Genomic DNA, 27,470 nt, shown 5'->3' with positions numbered 1-27,470 from the left:
AAAAATGTGTTTTTCCTTCTCATTGTGCAGTAACAGAAGTGCTCTTGTTTTCACGTTTTGACATTGTTGCTGAGATAACTGGGCACCCGGGTTCTTGAAGCCTCATGCAAAGTTTCAGAGCACAGGGCTACTAGTCAAATCGCTATTTGTACATTTAAAAAAAAGAAGAAAAAAAACTAAACCTGTCTGCTACAACTGGAATTCACCCTATGTTCACAAATTCAAAAAGCAGTCCAGGATACAGACGCATTGTTTCATCCGCATTAAATAACCCAGTGCTGACTATGGAAACTGCACAGCCTCGTCTCTCCTGCTCTCTCAAAAAACTATAGGCACAGCATAATATACGTTGAGTGGTATTCTTAAAGTGGTATTCTATTCATTTTGCTTACTATTTTGAACAGAACTGAGACTGATACTTTTTTGTATTTTGATATTTATGATGTGATGTGGCTGAACAATAAAAATTTGATGAAATCATATTTGCATGTGCAGTATTAGATAGCCATCCCGGTGTTACAGGACAGTGGTGGCCTTCTATTCACTCTCTGTGTGACCTTTGGATTTACTGAAGATGTCTATCAGGTTAACTGTCTTTTACTTCAATCAATAATGTGTAACACAATTAAATGTCCACAAATCTATACAACCGTTCCATTTGTCCCTGTCAAAACGTACGTCTTTTCAAATCTTTTCCATTTGTTCACTGTATTTTATTATTATTATTATTATTATTATTATTATTATTATTCGCATTTGTAGTAGTAGTAGTAGTAGTAATATTATTTTATTTAATTTGCAAACACCAGCCCTGTAAAATACATATACATACACGCCACAAGCACACGCACGCACACACACACACACACACACACACAGCAGAAATACCTCATCCTTAAACTCAGCCTGCACCCTTCTGATTACACTTAACCAGGTCACCGCACAACTTCCTTACTGCACGTACGTGAGATCACATCTGCTGAAAAAAAATCTCACCCCTCTGCCTTTCAGAAAGAAAGAAAAAGAGCGGGAGTAAAGAGTTGTCCTCAACGCCCGAATAAAGCTTTTCCAGGCGTTTAGTTTAAAGTTTTAATCTCGGGGCGCTAACACAGCTCCGGTGGAGCCGCAAGGTCACTCCGAGTATTGATAAATCACACAGCCGCGATTCCCACCTGACAGCTCAAACTAACATCAAGCTGGATGGGAGAGAACAAAAGACCATCAAGCGGCCCTTTTCCTGACACTTTTATTCAATCACGGCCAGATTGCTTACGACAGCAGCAGCAGCTGTTTTGTCTTCAGCCTTCCCCTCGTTTGATAAAGCGTGTCAACTCGTATTTTTCTAAGTACTCCGCTTCACCCCTACTGTGCAAAACTGCTGCAATTCGGCATATGCATTCCACATGAGGGGACCATCAAATGGGTCAGAGATTAATGATATCTCTCTGAAGGTCATCTGGCATCGAAGAGGAAACCGCGACAAAGCTACAAGCTGAAGGTCAAAGATAAGACCGCGAACAGAGATATCGCAGATAGGAACAAGAAGATTAAACAATGAGGAAAGCAGCGCGATTTGATTGTGTTGTTTTGGAAACGGTTTATGACCGTTATTTTTGGAATGCTGTTCGGTCCATAACCTTGTCCGTACAGCTTTGGAGGTCACTTATTGGACTTAGACTATGAATGTCCATTGTTTGATCGTCCATTGTGCATTGATACCCCAGAAACGAGCTTGCCATATCGTCGCTAATACCATATCGCTTTCAAGTTGAAATACAGATTGCATTTACAGGTGCTACTTTGTGGGAACAGTAATGTGCAATAGTAATTAACAGCTCCGTTTTAGTTCTTCTTCTTAACTGAACGAACACCACATTGGGATTCGGTCACTAGAGAAATAAAAGAGAATACACCCTGATCTGAGAGCGTATCTATAGAAAACCAATATATGCACTCCGCGTTTGTGCACGATCTTATGTAGGCTGTGCGAGACGCATTTTTTGCGTTGGCACCTTTTTTTCACCAGTGGGTGGCGCTGAAAGACAGATCTCAGGCTACCCGGAAATGAAGCTGAATGCCCAAGATATTGACCAGGGTTTTGGCAGCCGCGGCGCTGGACTGCCGCAGATGATTCCGGCAGTTTGTTCCCTCAATTGCGTGACAGGATTAATCATTCTGCTAAATGAACACAGGTGTCCATGGGTTCAAAGAGTGTACTGTTCTGCTATTCTGGGAGACTAAAAAGAACAGCAGATTGGGTCACCCAAGAGGGGAACTGCATGTCCATTAGGAGATATTGTATGCTCAGAGATACACATGATCTTTTTAAAAGCTGTTCTCACACCCACCTTATTTTAAATATATTATTTTTTTCAAGCTTATTTAGGTTTTGAATAATGAAAAATTATCCCGACTATGAAATGAAAGCTTGACTATCCTCTTAAGCTTGTCTTGGAAAAGAATATTTCCTATCTTGGAAAAAGAGCCTGATTAATTGAAAGTCGTATACAGTGTCAATGAAAATGATGGTCTGAACAACACAATTAGAATATAAGGAGATTTTGGCCAATAACCTAAAACCGTTCTGGGTTGAATGATTCAATCATTCCATTGGTCATGGACAGAGAATCATTTGATAGCCAATCACGGACAGCGGTTTGTGTTCTAACCAATCAATCAGGCCTGTGGGTGTTGACAGGCCCAGAAGGATAATGAATGGGAGATGATTTAGAGTCTTAGAGAGCTTTGTTCTCAGGAAGTTTTGACCACATTAACTGTATATGGACAGTGTGGGGAGTGGGTCCCCTGTTAGAGGGAACTCTATATGGACAGTGTGGGGAGTGGGTCCCCTGGTAGAGGGAACTGTATATGGACAGTGTGGGGAGTGGGTCCCCTGGTAGAGGGAACTGTATATGGACAGTGTGGGGAGTGGGTCCCCTGGTAGAGGGAACTGTATATGGACAGTTTGGGGAGTAAGTCCCCTGTTAGAGGGAACCGTATATGGACAGTGTGGGGAGTGGGTCCCCTGTCAGAGGAAACTGTATATGGACAGTGTGGGGAGTGGGTCCTCCTGTTAGAGGGAACTGTATATGGACAGTGTGGGGAGTGGGTCCCCTGGTAGAGGGAACTGTATATGGACAGTGTGGGGAGTGGGTCCCCTGTTAGAGGGAACTGTATATGGACAGTGTGGGGAGTGGGTCCTCCTGTTAGAGGGAACTGTATATGGACAGTGTGGAGAGTGGGTCCCCTGGTAGAGGGAACTGTATATGGACAGTGTGGGGAGTGGGTCCCCTGTTAGAGGGAACTGTATATGGACAGTGTGGGGAGTGGGTCCCCTGTTAGAGGGAACTCTATATGGACAGTGTGGGGAGTGGGTCCCCTGGTAGAGGGAACTGTATATGGACAGTGTGGGGAGTAAGTCCCCTGGTAGAGGGAACTGTATATGGACAGTGTGGGGAGTGGGTCCCCTGGTAGAGGGAACTGTATATGGACAGTGTGGGGAGTGGGTCCCCTGGTAGAGGGAACTGTATATGGACAGTGTGGGGAGTAAGTCCCCTGTTAGAGGGAACTTTATATGGACAGTGTAGGGAGTGGGTCCTCCTGTTAGAGGGAACTGTATATGGACAGGGGGGGGGGCAGTGGATATGTCCCCCAACTTTGGATGATGTCTGTTAGTGCCCCCCCCCCTTCCCAAAAAAATAAAACCCTAAAGAACATGTCCTGTTTGTTGTGCTCCCAAAAGTGGAAATGAGATCTACTTCCTTGCTCTCGAATATTAACACAGTCATTTAGGAGGTGCATCTTATTGGAGCTTAAACCTAATCTAGTAAAAGTCATATTATCTGAAAATGAGCCCCAAAGGAAAACCAGCTGCACTATTAAGATCCACGCGCATGTCTCTACATCCTCTATACAGGCATATAGGTGTGTGTTGGGACACTCTCCAACACCGGAATCAGGACATGTGCGTTTCACTGATTTTAAGCTTCTGCTTTCACACTGAGCTGAACTTTTGTGTTGCTGAAAGTAAGCATGTAGAGTACTGATTTTCACTGATGGAAGAACTTCCAGGAGTTTTGAATTAGGCCACAGGAAATAAAACATTAACCAATTACTGCCTGTTCACTGGAACCCGATGCTCTGGCGATGTGTTATTTAGCTAAGCATGGAATTCAGTCTTGGGCTTTACGGTAATTAGCACAAGGAGAGTAATCAGTCCTTTATAATTAAGGTTATATTCAGTCATTAAATAGGCTTAAAATATTGAAATTTGTTGCCCAATGTGGCTATGAGCATGTCCGATTCCCACCCCAGATTTGGAAAGGCCAATCAATTCAAGGAACTGGATAAAGAACTGAAAACGCATGCTTCCTAAAAAAAAAAAAAAAAAACCAAACAAAACATGTAGAATGGTCAGGAGCAATAACATGACTGCAATAATTTCTTATTAATTAGTCGCAACAAATGGTTGCAATTATACAACAAAATAGCGTGTATGAGTCATATAGTCAGAGCTGGCTGATGGAATAAACCAGGCTCAGATCCACAGTATCTCTGCCATGTGCAGATTGCGCTTGGAAACCTGAATATTTCTTTCTGAGAAGTCGGGTATCTTTCCCCATGTGCTTCATACCTTAATCAGCATTTTATAATATCTACCCTGTATCAAAATGCAATAAGCTTGCCGCTATCTCCACAGAAATCTCAATTCAGGGCCGATTAGCCAGAGTCAATGTTTTCGCTTGCTACTAAGTGTTTGAAGTCATTATCAGTCTATGAAGTCTGGAAGCCATTATCTCTCTATGCTGTGTGTAGACTAAAGCACTCCATCTATCTCTCTTTCCTAATCGCTGTAATTCCAGTGTTATGGTGTAAACAATTATAGCTCACTTAGCTACTGTATTACCAGTTATTGGCCATGTTTGACTAAAATGAGGGTTTTCAAACTTGGTCATGGGGACCCATTGCGTATGCTTGTTTTTGAAACAGCCAATCCCCTTAATCAATTTGCTGGGAAATCCGTGGAGAACACGAATGGGGTAGTTAGTGAGTGTGGGGTGTGTAGTAACAGAGTGTTGGGTAGTTACAGTGCAGTAGTTAGAGTGTGCGGCAGTTAAAGTGCAGTAGTTAGAGTGTGGGGCAGTTACAGGGCAGTAGTTAGAGTGTGCGGCAGTTACAGGGCAGTAGTTAGAGTGTGGGGAAGTTACAGGGCAGTAGTTAGAGTGTGTGGTAGTTTTTTGCATGTCAGGGTTAGGTAAATTCCTGCCATTGCCCTTGACCAAGGCCCTGGTCTCAGAACTGCTGCACTGTGGCTGCCTACTGCTCCTAAGCAGCCAGGATGGGTTAAATGTGGAAGACAAATGGGGTTCAATAAAGTACATCTCTATCTATCTAGAGAGAGAGAGAGTGAGGGAGAGAGGACGAGAGAGAACACTGGAACACTGTCTTCCCTGCTGTCATCTGTACGTAAGGACACACACAATGGCTCACCATGGCTCAGGTGTCTGTGCGTCTGTCCAAGCGACTAGCCGCAACTCTTTGTCCACTCACCTCAGACCCGCAGACAAATTAGCATCCGCAACCAGCTCTCTCCTTTGACTCTCTCTCTGTTCTGCTCCCTGTACCTCTGCAACAATGGTCTAGATGGGCTCCCCAGCCTGAACTGTGGATTTCCACATTGAGAATAAATTATTTTTTAAACAGAGATCTCTTCTTGTTCTGCCTCAGTTTGCCTCTCAAAGGGAGGAATAAACAGAAACAACCTGCTGTAGCCAGACAGGAAGGTTTGCTGAAATGAGAGAAGCAGGGGAGGTGATAATCTTTTGCTTTGCATGTTGCCTCTGTTCTGCGGTTCAGAGCCCAGGTTTTGTGTTTTTTATGGCTGCCTTTTCCTCTTCAGGACAGCAAGATGTTGTCTTGGTATGTTGCACCTGCAAGTTTTTTTTTCAATTGACCCATTGTTTTTGTGTGCGTGTTTTTTCACTTCAAAGTGGGAGCCGTGGGTATATACAAATTAACGCGATGACGTCACGGAAATATGCAAATAAACCTAGACGTCGTCTAACGACAGTGTTGGCTACTCTACTTCCTCTGAGTAATTTTGCGGCTCTCTGGGCCTGAAAATCAACCTATAGCTGGTACTCTCTACACTTCCCTTACTATCTGTTCGTTTCAAATGGCCTTTCACTTTTGGAGGGCAGCTTCAGTTTCCCGGCAGTTATATTTTCAACCAATCTTCTTCTTTGTTGTTATAAAGTGTTACGGAGGCGCGAGGCCAATCCGTCGCTTCTAATCACTGTGTGCGGTAGATGGACTGAGGCAGTAAACTACAAGCTCATCGACATGGTTAGTCAAAGATATCCTTTATTATTTTGAATATACATTGTCTAGGAATAATTCATAAGCCAGAAGGCAATATTGGAACTCGTTTATTGTTTATTCAGTTATTCGTACGCTAGTTTGTAGAAAGCTAGCTTGTCCAACAGGTGCAACTGAAGCGCCTAATCAGTTGGGAAATACTTAGATCTGTCCTGCTAGGTGGCGGAGTAAACTCATTAGTCGCTTTAAAATGTAAATGAGGCAAAAGACGTTCATATTGTTTTTACGATGCTCATCTAGATGCATTTGCAGAGAAGATCATGATATAAGGACGCATTCCTACGACCGGCCTGGCCAGTACAGAAAACACCCCTTGAAGAGAGATCGTCAACTCATGGGGTAGGTATTTAATTGAAAAACAAACAAAAATAATAATTACATTGCATTGTTATGAACTTAATTTCGTTTTTGGAAATGAGTGCAAAGGCAGTATTTTTACAGAGCATAATGGCCAATTCAGCGAGATTTTGTCATTCCTAAAGACCAACATGCCAAGGAAGATTAGGTCCCATCAAGACACACTTAACAGCTTACTCATTAAGCTCGCGCACAGAAATGCACGTACATGCTCCAATAGTGACTGGTTTAATAATACAAGGGGCTGGCATATAACTGGCAGACCAATGTCTGCTATGGAATCTATATTTATGTTGTATGATTATGTATTGACGATTAGTGTTTTTTTAAATGTATTGGCACTGTTCATTGCCTAAACCTATGTTTGCCACTTGTCTAAATTATTGTGGATAACAGCATCTGCCAAGTGTAAATGTGGATTCTACTTCTTATTTTCCAATTTGTTCTTTTTTTAACAGCACATGATAATTTTATGTTTACACTTATTTTATTTTTTCCACATTCTGTATCTGACTGGGCTGTTGTATAAAACCTATGATCAAGGAATAGTTGTCAAATGTTATGAGTGTAATCAAAGTTCAGGTTGCATACTGCCCTCTCAGAAATGCTTGACTCCCTCCAAAAGTGAAAATTGAAGCATTTTATGTGGGTAACAAGTCACAACTAGTCTTAGGTCTCTATTTTAACATACAGCATTTTAACCATTCTTGAGCAGATCAACTTACACAAATTCAGGTCAGCAGTTCATACATAATGGCTAGAGCTGGATTTTTATATATAGCTGGTCGGCTTTCAGTGAAGATGGAACATAGGAATTAATTGGTAACCTGATTAAACATTTCCTCTTTAGTTATACAACTGCAAATCCACTGTCAGCATGTCTCATGTTTAGGAGATTTCGAATGTTGCAGCATGCTGTCCAAAATGGTCCTGGTATTTTTAAAAACATATTTAATGATATGTAGAAGTACATGCTATGTACACGTATGTGAACATTTACCATGTTATCACAGTTCTGCACAGATGTCAAAATTTTGTTCCCCCCTCCTTCATTAAAAAAAATAATAAATATAAAACGGTGACAGGGTGGAAATTTTGTTTTGAAAAGTTTTCAGTCCTGGAATTTGAGGGAAAAGTGCTGAAATTGAATAAATTAAAAATACCCCAAGGATCCTTAAGGTTCTGTATATCATCAAACAGCTGCCCATTTCGGATTCATGACGGTAGGTATGTGAAGTCAGCAAAATATGTTTATAACCCGGGGTTATGTTTGACTTGGACAGTGCAGTTTCTCGTTCTTTGATCTGGAATATGAATGGCTTCTCTCTGAAAGACATGTCTGAATAAATCATTTCACATTTTGTTGTCAATGTCTGGAGATGAGATGAGATCTTACAACAAGCCTAACCTTCAGTTACTTGCTCTTTTTTATTATTATTTTTTTTTAGAAGCTTCAGTACACACACGCTGGAACTCTCTACTGTTCTCCCAGTAACATTTGTAGTTCCATCATCAAGATGATAATTATATTTGCAAAGCTGATTCCTTAATCTTGGTGTAATTACACGGCTTATATTTTACATATTGCCGATTCTTACTGCTTGTTATTTGCTGACATAATGCAGTACCTTTCAGGATTTAAACCTATTGTATATATTTTTGACTATATGTTCTGTAACCCAACCTCCTTATCGACCTGCCCCCCAAGAACTAAGGTTCCCCACAAAGCAATAGTGAGAAATCAAATCTCGGCCTTCTTTTGGATACAGAGTTGTTTTGCAGTGTGCTGCTGGTGTTCAGCATGCTTATCTTATATTGGTTACTATGGCCACACGGCATTCCAGAATTCAACCCAAAGCACCAGGGAATCGTTTGGTTTACAAGGTCCCTGGGAGTAATATTACTGCTGTATTAGGCTGAAAATCAAAATCTACTGGTTCTGTCACTAGTCATTACAGTTTATATAGCTGGGTACACTGGTTAAGACACATGCAGTAGTATAATACTGGTGGATCATATCTCCATGTTATAGCTGCTATACAGCTGCTGTTTTTATGGCAATGCTATTTCAGTCACGGACATGGATTGAACGGCATTGAACTCAGCATGTATGAAAAATATTTAAACATTTAAAACCAAAACATGGCCATAATCGGGTTTTTAAAAAAAATTTTAATTCATGCAAATTCTGTCAGCAGAAATTATTGAACCATTCAAAAAAACAAAACAAAAGCAACAACTGCAGTGATACTGCAGAAGTGATGATGCATCTTTCAGCAGGAACTCCTCTGAAATAATTTAAACAAGCAAACTGCGGTGCGCTCATTTACCCATAATGCCCTTGCTCAGAGAGGCTTCTAGGCCTTGGTAAATGGACTGCATTTATATAGCGCTTTTATCCAAAGCGCTTTACAATTGATGCCTCACATTCGCCAGAGCAGTTAGGGGTTAGGTATCTTGCTCAAGGACACTTCAACATGCCCAGGGCGGGGTTTGAACCGGCAACCCTCCGACTGCCAGACAATCGGTCTTACCTCCTGAGCTATGTCGCCCAATATGTCGGCCTTGCTGCTGCAATCCTCTAAACTACTGCATCCTGAGCTGGACTAGCTGCTTTAAAAGCTTCCCTGAGATTTATAAGGATTTTCTGTGTAGGCGCCTATTTTCCACCTTTTTATCCCTCCTCCATCTGAACCGTCCGGTTGACTTTGAATGGCGGACATTTTGAAACGGGTGTGGACTCGTAATAAAGACCTTCTTATTGTACCATGTTTCCGTTTTTCATTTCTCACAGCACAAGATGTTCCTCTGCATTTAAAATCATTTTTTTGCTTTCAAATTAATACTTAGCTAGTGTATATTATGTTGACTGCCATCTTATTCAGTTATAATGCTCCAATAATACATTTTGATAACATCTAAATATCTTACTTATGGAGGTTTAAAACAGGTAGTTGAAATTGTCATCAGTACTGGGTAATAAGAGTCTAAAAGAAAAACTGGAAAATGTTTAATCTCAGTTTGACTGATAGTAAAGAAGATTACTGCCTCTGGTTTACGAGCTCAGGTGTGAAAAGCGCCCCCCTACCTGTGAGGAGGACCTGGTACAGCCAGCCCTCCTTTAGGCCCACAGCACTGTGGGGCACAGTGGCCAATACTAAATACAGATATCTTGTGTAATATGGCATATTCTGAGGAATAAATAATCGTGTAACATAATTAATATTGATATGGTTTTCTCTTTGCCCTTAGTTTTGAAAAACACACACACAAGCAAGTGTTCATTTTTATCAGTACAAACACAATTCACAAGGACCTGATTCAGTCACACTGGAATCTTTACTTAATTATTATAATAATATTTTTTCATTAATTAAATTCAACCACCTGTATCCAACACACAATGTTGTGTAAGATGTTATATCCTGTTTAAATCTGGTATGGTATTCAACCCTAAGGAGGTAGTACCATGCATAAGGATTGGTACAGGCCGTGATTATTATTATATTTTGTCTGTGACTGTCTACCTCTGTCATTAAGCAGGCCTGGTCATGAAAGCCCATAAGTTTTGCTTGTTCAGACTCATTAGATCTCGGTGTAGAGCTCGATGCCGCTCTCATTAAAGTATCTGTTCTCCTGTAATTAAGATGTCCATATTATAGACTGCCTTGTATCGCTCCCTCCAGTTGCATGCCTATGTTCTGCAGCTCCGGGCGAGTCCCTTGCGTGTGACTACACTCGTCCTTATTTCATACACAAAACGAGCGTCGTTATGCGCTTCGACATCACCGCGGGGAGAAATATCATCGCTTTAAATCGGCTGTGTGTTACATTTGGCGTTCGGAAATTTCCATTTGCGAAAAAATGTAATTAGGTTTGAATTTTATCTTTTGTAATGGTTAATTTTAGTCCGGTTGTCGAACCGTGGGTCTGTTTTTCTCCCTTCGTAGGTCGTTAATCTTGTGTTATCAGATGTACATTACCATTCCAAAGGCGGGTCATCATCTATCAAAATCATTAGTTAAAACAAGTGTCTTACACACTGTGTTATGGTTACCATTTATATGAGCAGTGGACCAAATTCATAAGTTTATGTCCTTCACATCCCAAGAATGTGGAAGTGAAGTTTGTGTAGTATCGTCTTGGTAATAATGTTGTACTGCAGTGTAGACCCCTGAATGTTCCAGGCTTGCAGTGCACATAAATCAGTCTGAGTTTGTGTTGAAACAGAAACTTGTGTGGGACAAAATAATATACTTTACCTCCCATTCATACCTTTTTGTATATTATTATGTAAAATAGAAGTAGTCCGACAGGCCTTTATATTTGAAATACAGTAAAAAATCACATGGGTATTCATTTAATAAAAACTATTCTGTTGAATAGTCTGTTCAGTATTGCTTTAAGGACATTAGCTAATGGAATTTTTTTTCTTTGTGAAATATGGAATGATGGGTCCTATTTGTTAGCCTCGTCCCGCCACTTTATTACGCTGAGTGTAATCAGCATGTGATATATGAAAAAATCAACAATTTGCCCGACATAATTATGGTTCAATTAATATTGTTTCACAACAATGACAAGCTGCACTATTCACATAATTTTATACTGTCAAGGACAATGCTGGGGAATTGCCAATGTATTCATTAAGGGCTGCATTAATACCAGCTCAGTGACATCTTGTGTTTCACAGATGACTGTGAGCCTCTTCAGAGAAATTACACTTTTTCATTAACAAGTCTGTAGCTGGTATTATTAATACTTAATGGATTTCCATACAACATGTAAAAAAAAATGTTTTTATCATATCTCTCCGTGCCAGGCTTTGGAAGCTGTGCAAGCACTTTTTTTTCTTGAAAAAGAATTCTTGACAGCTTGTTTAGAAATCTTAGTTTTTTTCCCTTTTTCAGATATCACAAATGCCAGTGCTTGTATCATTTTACAGGGATCATGTGGTGGCAGAATGTTATGTGTGTTTAAACCTGGACTGATTTAATTTTTGAATGTACACAGAAATGTAACCATGTTTTGTTTTTGTCCTTTTTGTCCATTGGCCAGTTTCATTGTTTTGATGTGCCTGTGAGAGCTTTTAATGAAGAAAGCCCAGGTTATGCTGTCTGAGGTATTTACACTCTAACCCGGAAGTACTTGGTGTTGGGATCCTGCGGCCACAGATTTAAGTCCCCTGCTGAGGAAGATTAATATCGAAAAATTATTATGCTTATGAGGACAAAAGAGGAGAGAACTTGACAAAACGTGTGAGATCGAACCTGCTTTCCTTCTGAGTGGGCATTGGTTGAGCACAAATTAATCACATCACAGATGACTTAGATCAACTTTGAAGAAGACCGAAACAAAAAACCCATAAAATGATTGCAAACGCTGCCGAGAATGACAAGTATTATCAACAAAAATTAATCAGGCGCATCTTCTTGTGAACTCAATTAATAATCTGCAACAACAGGGTCTTTTTTTTTTTTTCTTGGGATGAAAATTAATTAGTGGAGGGAAGGTCATCTGAAGATGCTGACATCAGTCATCAGCCTGCCATCGCAGTTCTAATTATTTGTCTTCTAGGCTTGGGTGATCAAAAATTATTGCAATACCTGAGCAACATTTAGAAAAAAAGTCTTTGTTTAAAGCTCTTTTAATTAGACCTGGTGTTTGATTAATGCCCTGTGTGCAGTTCAGGAGCATCCTTATCAGGGCTCAGATGGGGAAGTTTTTTGGGGTATTGTAGTGTGAAAGACATCTCATTGACGCCGACCAACTGTTTAGCATCCAGCTCCGTCACTTCTGCTGCAATTAAGGAGCTGTTTACCGAGAGAACACCTACTGAGGTAAATAAAGATGTTGTCAACGGCGACAAACCGCCCATTATCAATACGAGACAGCGTGCCAGCAATGTTCAACACTAAAACACGTGTGTGTGTCCTCAGGTTCTTCAGAAAATAAATGCCTTTTTTAAAATTAAAAATATAAAATTAGAACATTCTGAAATTAAGCCTCTTCTATGGCCAGGCTGCAGAGAATTTACTAAGGAGAGGGTGCTTCTCTTTTTCCCCCCCATAATTCAGTGCCAGGAAACTCGCAGATTGTTGCAATAGAATATTAGAGCGTTACACACCATTATCACCCACAGGTCTTTGGCCTAATATAACTGCCCTGTGGGGTCATGAGCAGACTTGGCAAGATTATAATTATATGGGAAAACAGGTATTCCTAGGCCCAACTACCTGACTGAAAGAAGTGCCTGTCAATAGACAGCAATATTTGACAGGCAACCAAATGCCTTGTGGCTCAAATTATGTTTTGTATAAATAATGTGCACTCAAAGAATTATGATTATTTTGGGCTCGTAAGGTTAAGTGTCTCTTCTGGTTTGGTGCAGTTGGCTTGATTTCAGGTATTGAGTTAAAGGTTTATTTGGACTGTGGGGACATGGCAGGGTAGCAGTGGTGCGGGGGGGGGGGGGGGGGTGTCGTTCGTGGTGACGATGGTTTCCGTTCCAGCTTGTGGTGCTTCCCTAGGTGATAGTGAAAGGTATGTACCTCAAATCCACCGACTCCATCCAGGTGGATCCTGTTAAAGGCGACCATTTTGTAGCTTCCTTTAATGCTGCCTCAGCGGGTGATTTATATCCCCCGCGGGACAGCGATCGCGCACGGAGATTTTATTTGGGTTTATCATCAATGTTTTGTGTCATGTGGACAGAGGCAGTAAAGTTATATGATGCGGGAGCATATTAGCTAGCTTTCCAAACGAAGCGAGATCATTACAATTGAACAAATGGGGCAGTTTCTCCGTGCTGCCCTGACAGACAGCAGTGTTTCCAGATCCTGTCTGTTCTGACCGCACGGCAGCTGGGTGTAGTGGTATAATTCTGACTTGCCCGTCTTGCTGTTTCTAGTCGTTAAGGCGATTGCTGTTACTCTGAGCTGTGCTCTTAATCCAGAGCTGTCCTCTTCTTCCGTAAGATGAGACACTTGGATTCTGTAGGGCTTGATTACCATAAATGTCACAGTGTACCATTAATTTACACAGGCAGTAGAATACTGGAAGGTAATGGTCTTGCAAACCCAACAGTGCATGGTACATCATAAAATGTCTTTTTAATTGTTTTATGAGTGTCATAGTAAAATGTCTGTTTTGCACATATTTAGGTGTAATAAATAGATGTTATTAAAGCACTGCTGTGTAGCAGTGAACGAGGTTATTTGGTCAGGTGGACTGAAATCAGAGATGTATTATAGTGTGGCGTAGTGTAGGTACACTAGGAATGTGTTTAACGTGTGAGACTGGAGGAATATCCAGAATTCTGTAATGAGATTACAAGGCCCGCAAAACACAGCAAGCCATCATTCTCAAACGATCCATGATACTACACAAAAGTAGGCTGAACTACAGCTGATGTTATTACTCTGTTTCTCTATTCGCTAGATGCCACATTGACAACTTTACATACTTACGTACATTAATGCAGCTGGACATTTGCAGTACTGATGCGGTTTTATGTGCCTTGCTCAAGGGAGTACACAGCCTGAGATTTGAGCTGGCAGCCTCCAAAAGTAAAGTAGTTTAACCACTATGTGTATAGCCATGGTCCTGCCTCTTACTTACAGGTATGGCTTCATCCTGGTGTCGGACCTGGTCTGGGAGCATTTTGGTAGTAATGGGACACCTGTGGAACCTGATCAGTGTGCAGTTTTCCAGGATTTTCCCTACCCAGTCTCATCTATGGCACAGAATATCAGCACGGGCACCGCAAAACAGAAAATTGGGCCAATGATGAGATTTGTTTATGAGTAGTGTGTTTGGAGTTGCAGTGTCATCACAGATAAATGACCACAGAAATCTGCAACATTTACAAGGTAAATGTAAACTTTTTTTAATGCAAATGTCCTCACCAATTACATTTCATTGAGAGTTAATTTAAGAACGAACGTTGATTGAATCCTGGCCTGGTTTACGTTAGACCACATTTAACTTGAACAAAATGCACTGCGTGCCTTACGTTGCATTCTCACAATTAAACGCAAAAATTATCATTCTTTGTATCATCACAGTTATTGGAGTATTTGCTTTCATTTGCGAATACACCTTATTTTAATCTTGTGCTCTGCTGAGAATGTTCACCTGTTAAACATGAGCGTCTCCTAATGAAACACATCAGAATTCTGTTGTTTTACAGACCTGATCATGTGAATTCTATTATTGCGATTGTGCATTCCTACCTAGACATCCAATTATCATACAGCTGTTCTTTCATTTAGTGCATTAATTGATTGAATTAAAAATCCAATTATATTACAAATAATGTATGTAGTCTATGATTGCCTCTACCTACACACAAAATTTGCATTAATCCCCTTGCGTTCAGTTTATGATAATGAAATATTTGTTAAATTGGAACTTTGTATTTCCATGGATGTAATAATTAATTTTTCAGCTCATTGTTGCTCTGGTAATATGTAAATACTAATAAGTTGATCATGGAACTTAAACGGTGTATAAATTGTGGTTGTAGTAATGAACCGGCTGTATTCCTGTGGATATTACTAATTGATTTTGTTTTCATATATTAAATCCTCCTTTTCCTAACAAAGCAGTTAATATGTTTTGAAACATCATAACAGAATATGTTGCAGCACACTAGTGTTATGAGGACCTAAAACCCTGCTTTAACCTTGTGTTCCTAATTGTTTATTTGAAAGCAGCAGATGTTGTTGGTAATTGACAAAGGACTAAATTGAGGTGGAGAATGTTTTAACGGTAGAAAGCGTTTTGAAACGAAAATGTACTTAATACTTGCTGCTGAGCTTATAAAAAAACATTTAAGACCAGATTAAATCTCACCACAATGGAGACTTTTCCTTAACATTGAATAAACAAAATAAATTATGTTTCATTTGTCCTCAGCAATCATCACAAGGAAGGAGAAAAGTAAAAAAAAAAGTAATTTTCAAGAGAAAATGTTGTTCTTGCTTGAGATGCTTACAGTAGTTCAAGTAGCCTTCAGAGAGCCGTAGTGGTTAGATTTAGTCTGGCATGTTCTCTTCACTATTAGTTTAATCCAGTCCTTTGAGTGACAGGACAGTGAGTGACGGGGCAGTGTCCTCTGTCAAAGAACTGCACCAGCAGAGGGAGCTTAGAGAGCGCCTCAGTAGACCTGTCCATAGTACTTTGTCTGGATCCTTTTGATAATCCATCCATCCATCCGTTTTCTAACCGCTTAGTCCAAGTCAGGGTCGCGGTGGCAATAGGGCAAGCAGAGCAGCCCAGACGTCCGTCTCCTGAGCTACTTCCTCCAGCTCAGCTATGTCCTGGGTCTGCCTCTGGCCTGCCCGTCGGATGTGCCTGGTGCACCTCCAGAGGGAGGTGCCCAGGGGGGCATCCTTATCAGATGCCTGAGCCACCTCAGCTGGCTCCTCTCAATGTGGAGGAGCAGCGGCTCTACTGTGAGGCCTGTCCAGGATGGCTGAGCTCCTCACCCTATCAAGGAGAGTAAGCCCTGCCACCCCACGGGGCAACCCCATTTCGGCTGCTTGTATTCGCGATCTCACTCTTTCAGTCACTACCCATAGCTCGTGACCATACGTGAGAGCTACTTTGGATTACTGATATTTAATTGTGGTAAACGGCAAGAACGACTGATACAAATGTGTAAATATATTGATTGAGACGGCAAATATTTAATTTCCCAAGTTAGTTTGAAGTTGGTCTTTCCAGTAATTTGAGGAACAGCAGCACACACTCCTCATCCCCTTAAACTTTGACCAATTACAGTCGAAGGCCAAAAAATGACACAGCGCTGTGATTACGTTTGTTAATTGTGAAGTACCACGTGTGTTTTATTTGTCGTCTGAGTGAACAGTGTTTGATGTGAATCCAAAGATCTCCCACTGGGTGCGTTTCCATTAAATCTGAGAAGCTGTTCCAACACAAATTTGGATGCTCATGGTTTAATATGACATTATTAAATATACATTTCCAGAACAGCCATATCTAATATCCAAAAGGGTGGTCAGGCACATTGGAACCATAAACTTACCTCATTTTCAACCACCGCTTACCTCAATTTCTGATGTGGTAATATTTTCAGGTCTTTACGCAAGCTTAATTTACACCACGGTATATTTAACCTCCCTTTTCAATACAAAGCGTCTCCATGACGCCTTGCTTTCTGTTTTTTATTTTTTTAAAGGCACAAAGGAACTACATTTTAAGTTGTCTGTTTGCTGCAAAAAAGTCCCCTGCCCTGGGAAGTAGCAGTGGCACCTTCTGCTAAACTCAGAAAGTTTTGTGGCGGTGTCAGCGATGGAATGTCTTCCCGTAACTGCATCAATTCACATTACCTGCAAATTAACAAAGTAGCACTCTCAACCTCACAGTACGTTTGATCCAAATAGACTTTAAATGCCACTTCTGTTCCTATTAACCTACAGATCGGCGTGGCAGATATTTTCATGAGGCTGCCCGGGCAAACAGGGTGCTAATGGGCTGGTGGTGACAGCACTATTCACGATGATTTATGATTCTGTGTTTAACTTGATTACTCCACTGCTGACTCTGAATACTATTTCAATTAGCGCACTGAAGGTCACATCGCAAATATCCCTCTATAATCTATTCCTATTAACACTAATGCACCGAGCATCCATATCTTTTCACCCTTGTTGATTCAAATCATCCTTGCTCCTAACCGCGAGCTTGTTTACCAGTTTACCAGTTTGGACGTATCCGAGATGGTAATGCTCGGTCTTTGGAGGGTTGTCAGCGGCTGCAGTTTGACTCTTTCCTTTCAGGGACATCTCAATAGCTTTATTTGTGCTTTATTTGTGCTTTATTCTGTATACCATAGCTTTCGTCCCATTATTTCTTTTACAGGTTCAGAGATATTTATCCGAATGGAAACAGGTCCTGAAATAAACATGGACAAATATGTTTCCAAGGTATATAAATAAAAAATCAAAACATCAAACTAATCATATTGAATGTTGTTATTTCACCACATGGGACAAAAGCTTTCAGTAAATTCATTTAGAGGCTTGAATCCATACCATACCCCTTTTAGTGGTCTTCAGTTTGGTAGGGGAGTAAGAACCCCCCCCCCCCACGCGCACACACACCCACACCCCCACCCTTCTTTGGCTCATCTACTTGATGATAGCCAATAAGAATCTGCTTCCATTTGGTGGAAAATGACAAAAAACATTACAATGCAATCTGTTTTTTTGTCTGTTCAGGTACCACCTGATGGGCTAAACAGTGATTGACCCTCTTTAGTCCGATGTGCTGATTGAAGTACCAGGTTTATTGAAACTGATGCAGTGTATCAGCTTTTAGTTTAGAAGAGTAAAAAAAAAAAAAAAAAAAAGGCATCCAATGTTATACCAAGATTTAAATATTGGCACATCTGTAATCAGATACCTGAGCTGGCATTCTAGTGTATATGACATTTGGTTAATTTGTGTGATATTAAAATGGAAAACATTAATTCATAACAAAGTAAGGGAGGGGGGGATACTTTATTTGTTGTGTGTTGTGACCATTGCTCGACTTCACTGACGTGTTCCTGCATGCTGCAGAGTTTTCAGACCGGATTAATCAGTTATTTTAAACGATTCTCTGATGTGGTGCTCCAGGTTAGGGTGTAATGTACGGGCTTTTAATGCAGCGGTACGAAACCCCAGTGGTGATAAATCAGAGTAAACGGGGGCGCTGGGCGGCGGCTGGAGCCTGCGGGCTGGACCGATGCCACACTTTCAGGGAGCAGTGGCGCGGGGTGCTAGCGCTTGTGATGTCATATTAGCGCCCTGACGGGATGATGTCACGTACGCAGTGTAGTCTAAAGGAAGTCATTATTTGAATAATTAAGAAAATTTAGAAGACTCCTGAACATTGCCTGTGTGAGGGCTGTATTTGCCGAATGCGATCCGAGTACACTGGATATGATGTTATGTATCATAGCTATACTACAGCGAAGCATCATGCTAAATATCATATTCTATGGCAATAATGCAAACAGAATTTCTTTGTCTGTTTTTTTTCTTTAACCCTCCCCTATAACAATATCTATAACATGGTTATTTTGGTTAGTTAGCTATTGATGAACATTGCTGTGATCTACTATGTGTGCGTTAAGAAGCCTAAAACTACTGTTTAGTCAAAATTAGTATATATCCTTTGGTGTAATAGCAGTCATGATGTGTGTACATAATTAATGCCTGTTTTTTAATATGCATAGGTCCATATATGAAACGGACAGACGCAGACATGTGTGTGTGGGTGTGTTTGTGTGATATATGGACCTTTGTCTGTCCAAAAATGAACAGCATTTCTGCACATTGCACACACATCATGACGATGTTCATTACAAATGATATGACACCAATGGATATATTATAATTCTGACTAAAAAGTAGTTTAAGGCTCAACTGTTCCAAATTATTGCCACCCATATATGTGGGCTATGATATAATAATATTGTTCATTCAGTTTTCTTGAATGTTTTTGATTGGCCCAGATATTGTGTGTGCATATGTGTTTGTTTTTAAGTATTTACAATGAGTGCAATGTGTGGGAACTGAATGTATACATTAGTATTTAAATGATGAAAGCAATATGCTGAAACCTAAAAACTAAAAATATTTAGTGGATGCTATTGGGATTTGTATTTAACATAAAACGTGAATGTGCCATCATGTGTAATTCGCAATATATTCCAGCGGCGTAGGCAATTAGATAACTGGCATACGATATTAGCCATGCAAATTCATACAATGGCCACTGCCATGTCCAGGTATCGATTCCGACCGTCAGCGTCTTCTTGTGTCAAGTGTGCAGCCGTCCTGCCAGCGGCGACGCGATCAGCTTAGCACAGCACTACGGAACGCGGCCAAACTGCGCAGTTCAGCAGATTTGAATAACAACAACCGGCATCTGCATTTCAGCAGCCGTGGCGACGCACTGGCGACCGGCACACGCGTTCGCTGCCTAGCCTATGAATCTCCGGTACCGCCTCCGTGTTCCGGCGCTTCGTCCCTTGTTTTATGCGGTTTACATGCGTAACCCCTGTTGGTGCGGCGCTGTGTGGAGATTGTTCCATTTTGCTGTGGCTTAGTGGCGGATAAGGCGCGAGTGACAGAATTATTAAAGGCAAAGCCATTAACTACAGATATGAACGTTTGGGTTTTTTTTCTAGTCGGAGGAGTAGGCCACTGCTTTATTGATCTCCAGACAGGTGCATTATGGGAAAGGGAGACGTATCTAAAGAACAATAGAGAAGGACACGTATGCTAAGTATTACAAATGAAATAAAATGTAATTAAATTAAAAAAAAAAAAAAAAAATTAATACAATCTGAAAGGGAAAATTAATCCAAAAATTCAGGGTAGGCATTTTTGAAAAGCAAATTAAACATCAGGGGCCGATATTTGTTAATCTGACCAAACTGGAAAATTGATTTATTCGGCTACGTTGGCTTATTGGTTATAAGCAGGCCTTCTGTGCCTTCATGCTTAAATCACACTCTTGTATTTCTTGAGACTAACAATGGTGTTCTCCACTTTTATACTGATTGTGATGTCAGGATCGTGATGTAACAAATGTGATGCAATGATTGTAGTTGATGTAATGATGATTTTAATTTCACCATGCAGTCTGTCATACGGGTTGCAGCGTAAAAAGCCATCATTGGGGTAACAGATGAAGGGACTTTTGACAATATTAGTCAACGTGACTATCTGACTGTTCATACATAAAAATTGATTGAATAAATAAATGGCCACTAGAGTATAGGAGGTAGCCTCTATAATGCATCCAACAGTATTATGACAGAAATGTTATTTCACATTCATGAATGGGAGATTTCACATCTACACACATTATTATCATTGAACTTATACTTGGTGCCACTATTGGCACAGAAACCACAAACTCCGCTGCAGTATAGGGTGGAATCAGAGAGACAATACTACACCTGTCAGAATGGCCTACTGAAATTACCTCATACTTTACCTCTAGACAACATTGATGCACCTGCCAAAAATGGCATGAATTAAAAGAACACGACTGTGAACAGTTTTCTGAGAATTGAGCACATGTCAACAAAACTGACCATGAAATGCAACCACGGTGGCAGTTTGACCTTTGGATGATGAATAAATGAATTGTGATATTTGTTTCATACATTTTTTTGTTGTTGCAAATTTTAAGAGAACTAAAAATGGAGGTGGGAAGACGTTGGCGACCATTCAGAGGAGTGGTCAGTGTCCTCATTGGTCAGAAATGCGCGCCGTCCCTTTAAGACCTGCCACCCAATGGCGTTTCTTGTGTTCTTCTGTACCTCATTTGCATATCAGAGGGCATTTCTGCACTTCAACAGTTCGTTCATCAAGGTCAGCATTAACTTCTCTTCTGACCTGCTCAAGCTGTGTGGCTTTATTGCAGGAGGGAGGAGAGAAACATATCTATTTGAATATGTTAATATGCAGGTTAAATATATGGATTTGAATGTGTTAATAAGTAGGTTAAATACATTAATTTTAATGTTAATATATAGGTTAAATATATGGGTGAAAGTAGTTTGGGCATATAAACCAATGTAGGTTCATGGTACATGTCTGACAAAATTAAAACGTGTTTGAAAGTTCATTTCAACATGACTGGTGTGCACGGGTGTGGTCAAATAAGGAACTTTGTGGTGTTATCATAACAATAAAATTCCTCACTCTTAGTGTACAGGTTAGTGTACAAGCCATCTGAGAGAGATCAAGTCCCACCAAAAGGCACACCTCTTACAGAATGAATTTGTAATCGCATAACCCTCACTTTGAGTTTCCTTGCCTTAGGCCTGTGTGATATCAGCCTGTATGATACCAGACTGTGATATCAGCCTGTGAGATCAGCTTAGCCTGTGTGATATCAGCTGTCTGTTTTAAAACTGAAAATTCTGTGAACAAATGGAAGTGATTGTGGTAGTTTGCACACATTTGTGTGATTTTGACTTTTTTGTCAGTGTAAAAGCTGTCATAAAATTGGTGGTTTGTGCAAATTGGTTTGAATACAGCGTATTCATATGAACAGAAACACAGATTTTGTTTTTTTTGGTTGATATTATGGTCTAATGATGTCACAGTTTGTGGAAGATGTATTGTTTTTTTAGCCTGGGGTAATGTAAGTGCTGTCCAAAAACAGCTAAAGTTAATGTTATTATAAAATAAAAAAATAATAGGCCTTTGATTGTGTTAACACTTTGCCTCTATGTTTACGAGGCAGATTTGAACCTAACTGCTCTGTTCTGGAAGTGAAATTGTGTGCCTGAGCTGTCCTCCATTGGCTAGCATTGATGCAGCACTTAACCATACTGGGCCTTTTAAAGCAATTGGGTCAGTATTCTTCATCCTTAAAAAGTGTCTTACGTTTGACTTCTCATTCAGTCACGCTGTTAAACATAAGAGAACAAAGTGCGGGTTACAAAGAAAAGATCTTTCTTTGAATTAAACCAGCGTCTGCAGCACATAAAGGGAACCAGTGTTTTTTTAATGAATTCAGAAAATCATTATGCATTAGATTATACAATCTGCAAGGAATTGCATAATCAATACCTGTCTTAAGATAATACAGGCTGAAAGATGGACTGAGCAGCTTAAGAGAGAATCAAGTCCACATAAAGCTTTTGTGGATAGATACCATTTTCTTTTTTTTCTTTTTTTTTTTCGCGTGGTAAAAAGTGCTGACATTGAGACATTGGATATAGCAGGAGAGCACTGAGAGATAGGTGAGCCAGTTTGGTTTAGTGACATCAATTTTCAGGATGATTTAACTCTATGCTCCTCTGGTAAGGGAGAAAAATTTCAATACCCCAATTTACCTCCTTTTGACAGACACGCAGCTCCCGGAACAATGTTTCCAAGGCTACCGGCAAATGGCGAGTGTCGGCGTCCGGAGAGCCATCCCCATTGGTTTGATTTATACGGCTCTGATCCAATAAAAATGGCAATTAAATCAAGCCAGCCACTTTACAGGTGGAGAGGGGGCTGATTGAGTTGTCGAAGGCCTGACTGGGGACCAGAGTGATTATTCTGAGAGGGAGGGAGAGAGAGAGAGAGAGAGAGGATGGGGGTCCGGTCTCTTAACCAACAAGGACGCCATACATCTCCCGCTGTTTTTCTGCACTTCCGCCGTCCGCCAAGTGTATCCAAAATAACCGCCGAAACCGGCGGCTTGCCTTCCCGCCGGCGAAGGTTATTTGTCGACTGAAGGACGTTTCTTGTCAAGATATGATGAATACCACGCGTGGAGAGAGAGAGAGAGGGAGAGAGAGAGAGTGAGGGGCGTCAGGACGGGAATTAGCCGGAGGGCTCGCTGATCTGTGAATAACCTGAAGAAGACGGCCACGCGATTACCGCCGAGCTTTTAGGGACGATCCGTCAAAACCAGCCCGCAGATCCGCGCGGATGAGTCGTCCCGCTTGATTCCCGAAAAACCGGGGGGGAACGGGGTGTGCCGGCGCCCCGAGGCCGGAGGCGTCGGTCTGGGAGCGGCGTTAGAGCCGCGCACCGCCGCCCTCCTCGCAGGCCTCACTCGATCACCACAAGATGGAGGCCGCACTCTCTGACTCTGCTTAAAATTAAATCCCTTCATATTTGCCTGAAACAATTTTGTGTTGTTTGTCATGTTAATGTATTTGTAACAAAATATTAACAAGACCAGGTTAAAACCTAGTATATGGCCGGACCTAACACACGTGATCCGGCCAACCAATGGTGTAACTTCACCACTCAGTCAGTCAGTCAGTCAGTCAGTCACTCACAGACATTCGTGTTTGTGGGGCTGGCCCCGCTGTTGCGGTCCAGCCAAAAATAGAGAGGAGTCCTGCCTGGATACACAGTAAAATGTCCAGTGTTAATTCAACTCTTACAGAGTAGCCTACATAGATGAGTTTGGTAGGGACCCTGTGTACTCTGTAAAATCAGAATTAACACTGAACATTGTACTGAGTACATTTTGAAAATACAAACAGAAAGGTAGAAGGTATTCTTTGGGCATTGGGGCTATAATGAGTTGGTGAACTGGTGAATTGGTAATGCAGGCCCCCCTTGCAAAAGATATTTAAATCTCAACGGGGTTTTCCTGGTTAAATAAAGGTTAAATAAATTTTTTTTTAAAACTAGAACATAGAAAACCGAGGTAGTCATCTATAAAAAATATACATAATAAAATACCTTTGTTCCATGACAGTTTCCAGTGAACAAATATGTAAAATAATTCACAGTTTAATTGTTTATTGGAACTTGTCATGGAATAAAAGCATTTTAGTATGTCATTTTCATAGAATAATGCCCAGGCTTCCTTAAGTCTAGTTTACATGCTGTAACAGAAGTTGAAAATTGCATTGCTAAGGAGCGATTATCACTGCAGTTATAAAAGAAAATAATAATAAAAAAACCCACTCCCAAGAACCCAGAGTGGGTTAAAAAAAAACCCTACGCTGTTAGTATTCACACAGGCATAATTGAATAAAGGAAAAGATAAGATAACCCAGGGGATACAGAAATATTGGTTAAACCACTTTGAAATACAAACTAAATAGCGAGTTAAGTATTTATCTTAATAATGCGTTGTGTTGGAAGACAGAAGGAATTTAGAACGAGGAAGCCAGGGGACCCAGTGGTGCAATTCAGCACAAAGTGTGTGAATTGCAGTGTGCGTTTTAGTCATTTTATTTAATGTTCTCTGTTGTGCATTCGAGCTTGAGTATAATTCTCAGAATGTAGATGGATTCGGCTTTTAGCAGCTCGGTCATCTGCTGAAGAATAAGACCACCGGTGTGTCGGAGATGTTTATTTTCCTTTTTGCCGGAGGGCGTCTGCTGATGCGGTTCTGGGAGAAGATGTCTGAGTCTGCAGCCGTCCCTCATGCGACAGAGCGGGACTGTAAACGGAGAGCAGGGGCCGCTGAGGGACTGGCCCGAAACCGTGTGGCCGAATCGCGCCCTCTCAGCGGAACCTTCCGGAGAAATTCGGACGGGAGGAGCGGCTCGACTCTGAGGGTTGTGTTGCTCCCGCCTCGCGAGAGAGGGGGTCACGTGTGTGTGTGTAGGACAGGTTAGCGCCAGTCAGCCAATGGCGTGGCTTACGATGTCTGTCACTCAACTTGTTCGGCTGTGTCCACAAGTTCTTCCCTTATCTCGCCAGGCGACCCAGATTTGGGCTTTTAGTGCAAGACTCCGTGACACATGAAACCCGGGAATGCGGGTGGTTTTCCGCACGTCTCTGGTTCTTACAAAACTCCCTGGGAATTTTTTTTGAAATGCTCTGTTTTCATGCTTTGGTTATTTATTTATTATTTATTGATCGCTAGTGGTTGTAGAAGTTTGTGTATTTGTGCACGAATAGATGCATAAAAGTGTTTTGGTTTATTTCAATGTTCTAAACATAAGACGTTTTAGGTTCTGGAAACATTTTGAGGTAGATAAGAGTACTGAAGTCAGACATGAAGTGAAAACAAAAAAAAGAGACAAAAAATGTATTTGCTTTTCTCAATAATCTTTCATTTCAGAAAGCCGAATTTGGCAGAAAATCCCACTCTGTTGAGAGGCCTTAAGGGATTCTAATGCAGTAGAGAACTGGTGCCTGAGGTTAATCACAGCCCTGTGTTTTGTCTGTGTGCAGTGTTTAAAATCCCCGTGACATCAGAGCATGGCTGCAGGGGTTGGCACTATCTTCAGCGTGCTGAGGTTTTAATTGTTCTTCGATCAAGGCAGAGGTAACATACACCTGCTCATGTTCTCTGAAACATTACTTGCCGGTTATTTACCATGTAATTAAGATTTAACAAGTATGTGTGTGAGGATTCACACTTTCTAAAGAGTTATTGCTCATCAGTCTCATTTTCTTAATGGTTTTGTGAAAGAAAAGTTTTTTTTGTCCAGTGTGAAGTGTGGGAGAAGGTCCACATGAACAGCAGTTGAGCGAGAGGTACGAGGCCACAGGTAAACTGTCCGCTGGGGGATCTCGCTGGAATCTCGGCTAACCACAGCACGATGTTTCACGTTTTCCGTGCTTGAGGAAGTACATCTCCAGGAAGTTTACTGGATTGAAGCCACAGCAGCTGTTTAAGTGCTCGCTTTGTTTCTGATAAGCGAAATGAAATCACTTCTTCTGTTATTGTAACATTAGGCTGACTTGTTTCATTTGGCGGGCCGGAAAAAAAGCGGGAACAGGAAAACAGGGCTGAAAGGAACAGCCTGTGTCCAGTGCAGGACCTTGGGGCTCAAATCCAACTCACGAAAGAACAATCGAATCTGAACAGCCATTGTGATGGCAACAAAAACCATCTCTTAAATATTACGGCAGAGCACTGGATGTTTGGCCGTGGTTGGACACTCGGAAATACGATGCAACGAAATCTAATTTGAGCCATTTTTGTCATTGGCTGTATTATTGAAAAATCTTTAGGTGTTATGTTTTGTCCTTCAACATGTGTTTGCAGACTGTTTTAGAAATTCAAATTTAGCTGTACTGGATAAATACAATGCAAAAACAAATACAAAAAATCGTACTGCATTTGGAGTTTATTTTTATTTATTTGTATTGCTTCACAGAACAACTGGTGCCCTGTGAATAATTGGATATACTGCATTACTTCTGAATCGTATGCATTGTATTTGCAGCCATGCATGCATGAGGCTGTGAACACGTTTGTATGGGGAACGAGACTGTGAGGGGACTTACTCCAGTGTCCTTGAGTTTGATTAAACACACAGAATGGTGATGTGTGCCCTTTACCTTCGGTTGCAGTGAATGCAGTTTGCTATGAGCTCTAAAGTCGTTTTTTTCAATTCTAAAAATTAAAAGAAGAGCCGAGTTCAGGGATTGGACGAGGTAGCTGGCCAATCACCCGTGAAACAGGAAATGACCATTCATTGATTTCTTTATTTTTTTTCCTCCCAAAAAGATCAATTTGTTCTTCCTTTTGTTTCCAGACTACAGTGCAGTAAAGCCGCTTGTAGCAGGATGTGTCGGTGCACGCTGAAATAAAGCCGCTTCAGATCGATGTGTGGGGGGAGACGAGCCGAAACAGAGGCGGTGTTGATCGCTTCCGCGCTGTTCAAAACTCTCAAACGAAATCCTTCTCTGCTGTTCTGCAAATTAAACTCAACAGATCAGATTTGGAATAAATATTGTAAAACAACACAGAAAAACCATAAATTGTTAACACTAGATGGAAAGATGAGGGGGGAAAAAGCAGCACACTGTGCATCTCAATTTCAGACAATGGAAAACATGAAGCACATGAAATAATATACGAGGCCTTGTGTGTGTGTTGTGTAGTTTGATGTCAAACAATTTGAGCCTCTCTAAACCTTGTGTATTGTGTGTGTGTGTGTTTTTGTGTGAGTGTGTGTGTGTGTGTAGGTGTGTTTGTACGTGTGTGTGTGTATGTGTGAGTGTGAGTGTGTTTTTGCGTGTGTGTGTGAGTGCGTGAGTGCGTGTGTGTGTGTGTGTGTGTGTGTGTGTGTTTGCATGTGTGTGTTTGTGTGTGTGTGAGTGTGTTTGTGAATGTGTGCGTGTGTGTGTGTGTGTGTTTGTGTGTGGGTTTGCTTGTGCTGTAACAAGGGAAAGGATGTGTCCGGATCACTTTCATATTGGTGGCCTGTTTAAAATTCATTGATGTGTCCGTCAACCCCCACCCCCCCACCCCCCCAATCAATATCTTCTGGAAATTTT

General features: G+C 41.0%; 1 long non-coding RNA gene across 3 annotated transcripts; it reads left to right on the top strand.

Moving 5' to 3' along the window:
- Positions 1 to 5,784: 5,784 nt before the first annotated feature.
- Positions 5,785 to 26,804, top strand: LOC118213974. 3 transcript variants are annotated; one of them, XR_004762560.1, is made up of 4 exons: positions 5,785 to 6,137; positions 6,257 to 6,345; positions 6,619 to 6,717; positions 26,726 to 26,804. It is a non-coding gene; the product is annotated as an uncharacterized LOC118213974 (long non-coding RNA). The 3 variants fall into 3 exon arrangements; XR_004762559.1 differs by lacking the exon at positions 26,726 to 26,804 and adding an exon at positions 6,820 to 7,994 and having other exon boundaries at positions 6,041 to 6,137; XR_004762558.1 differs by lacking the exon at positions 26,726 to 26,804 and having other exon boundaries at positions 6,041 to 6,137; positions 6,619 to 7,994.
- The last annotated feature ends 666 nt before the right edge of the window (positions 26,805 to 27,470 follow it).

Source organism: Anguilla anguilla, chromosome 15 (assembly GCF_013347855.1).
Source record: "Anguilla anguilla isolate fAngAng1 chromosome 15, fAngAng1.pri, whole genome shotgun sequence".
NCBI lineage: Eukaryota > Metazoa > Chordata > Actinopteri > Anguilliformes > Anguillidae > Anguilla > Anguilla anguilla.
The sequence above is the reverse complement of the archived record's forward strand: the minus strand, read 5'-3'. Positions and strand labels throughout refer to the sequence as shown.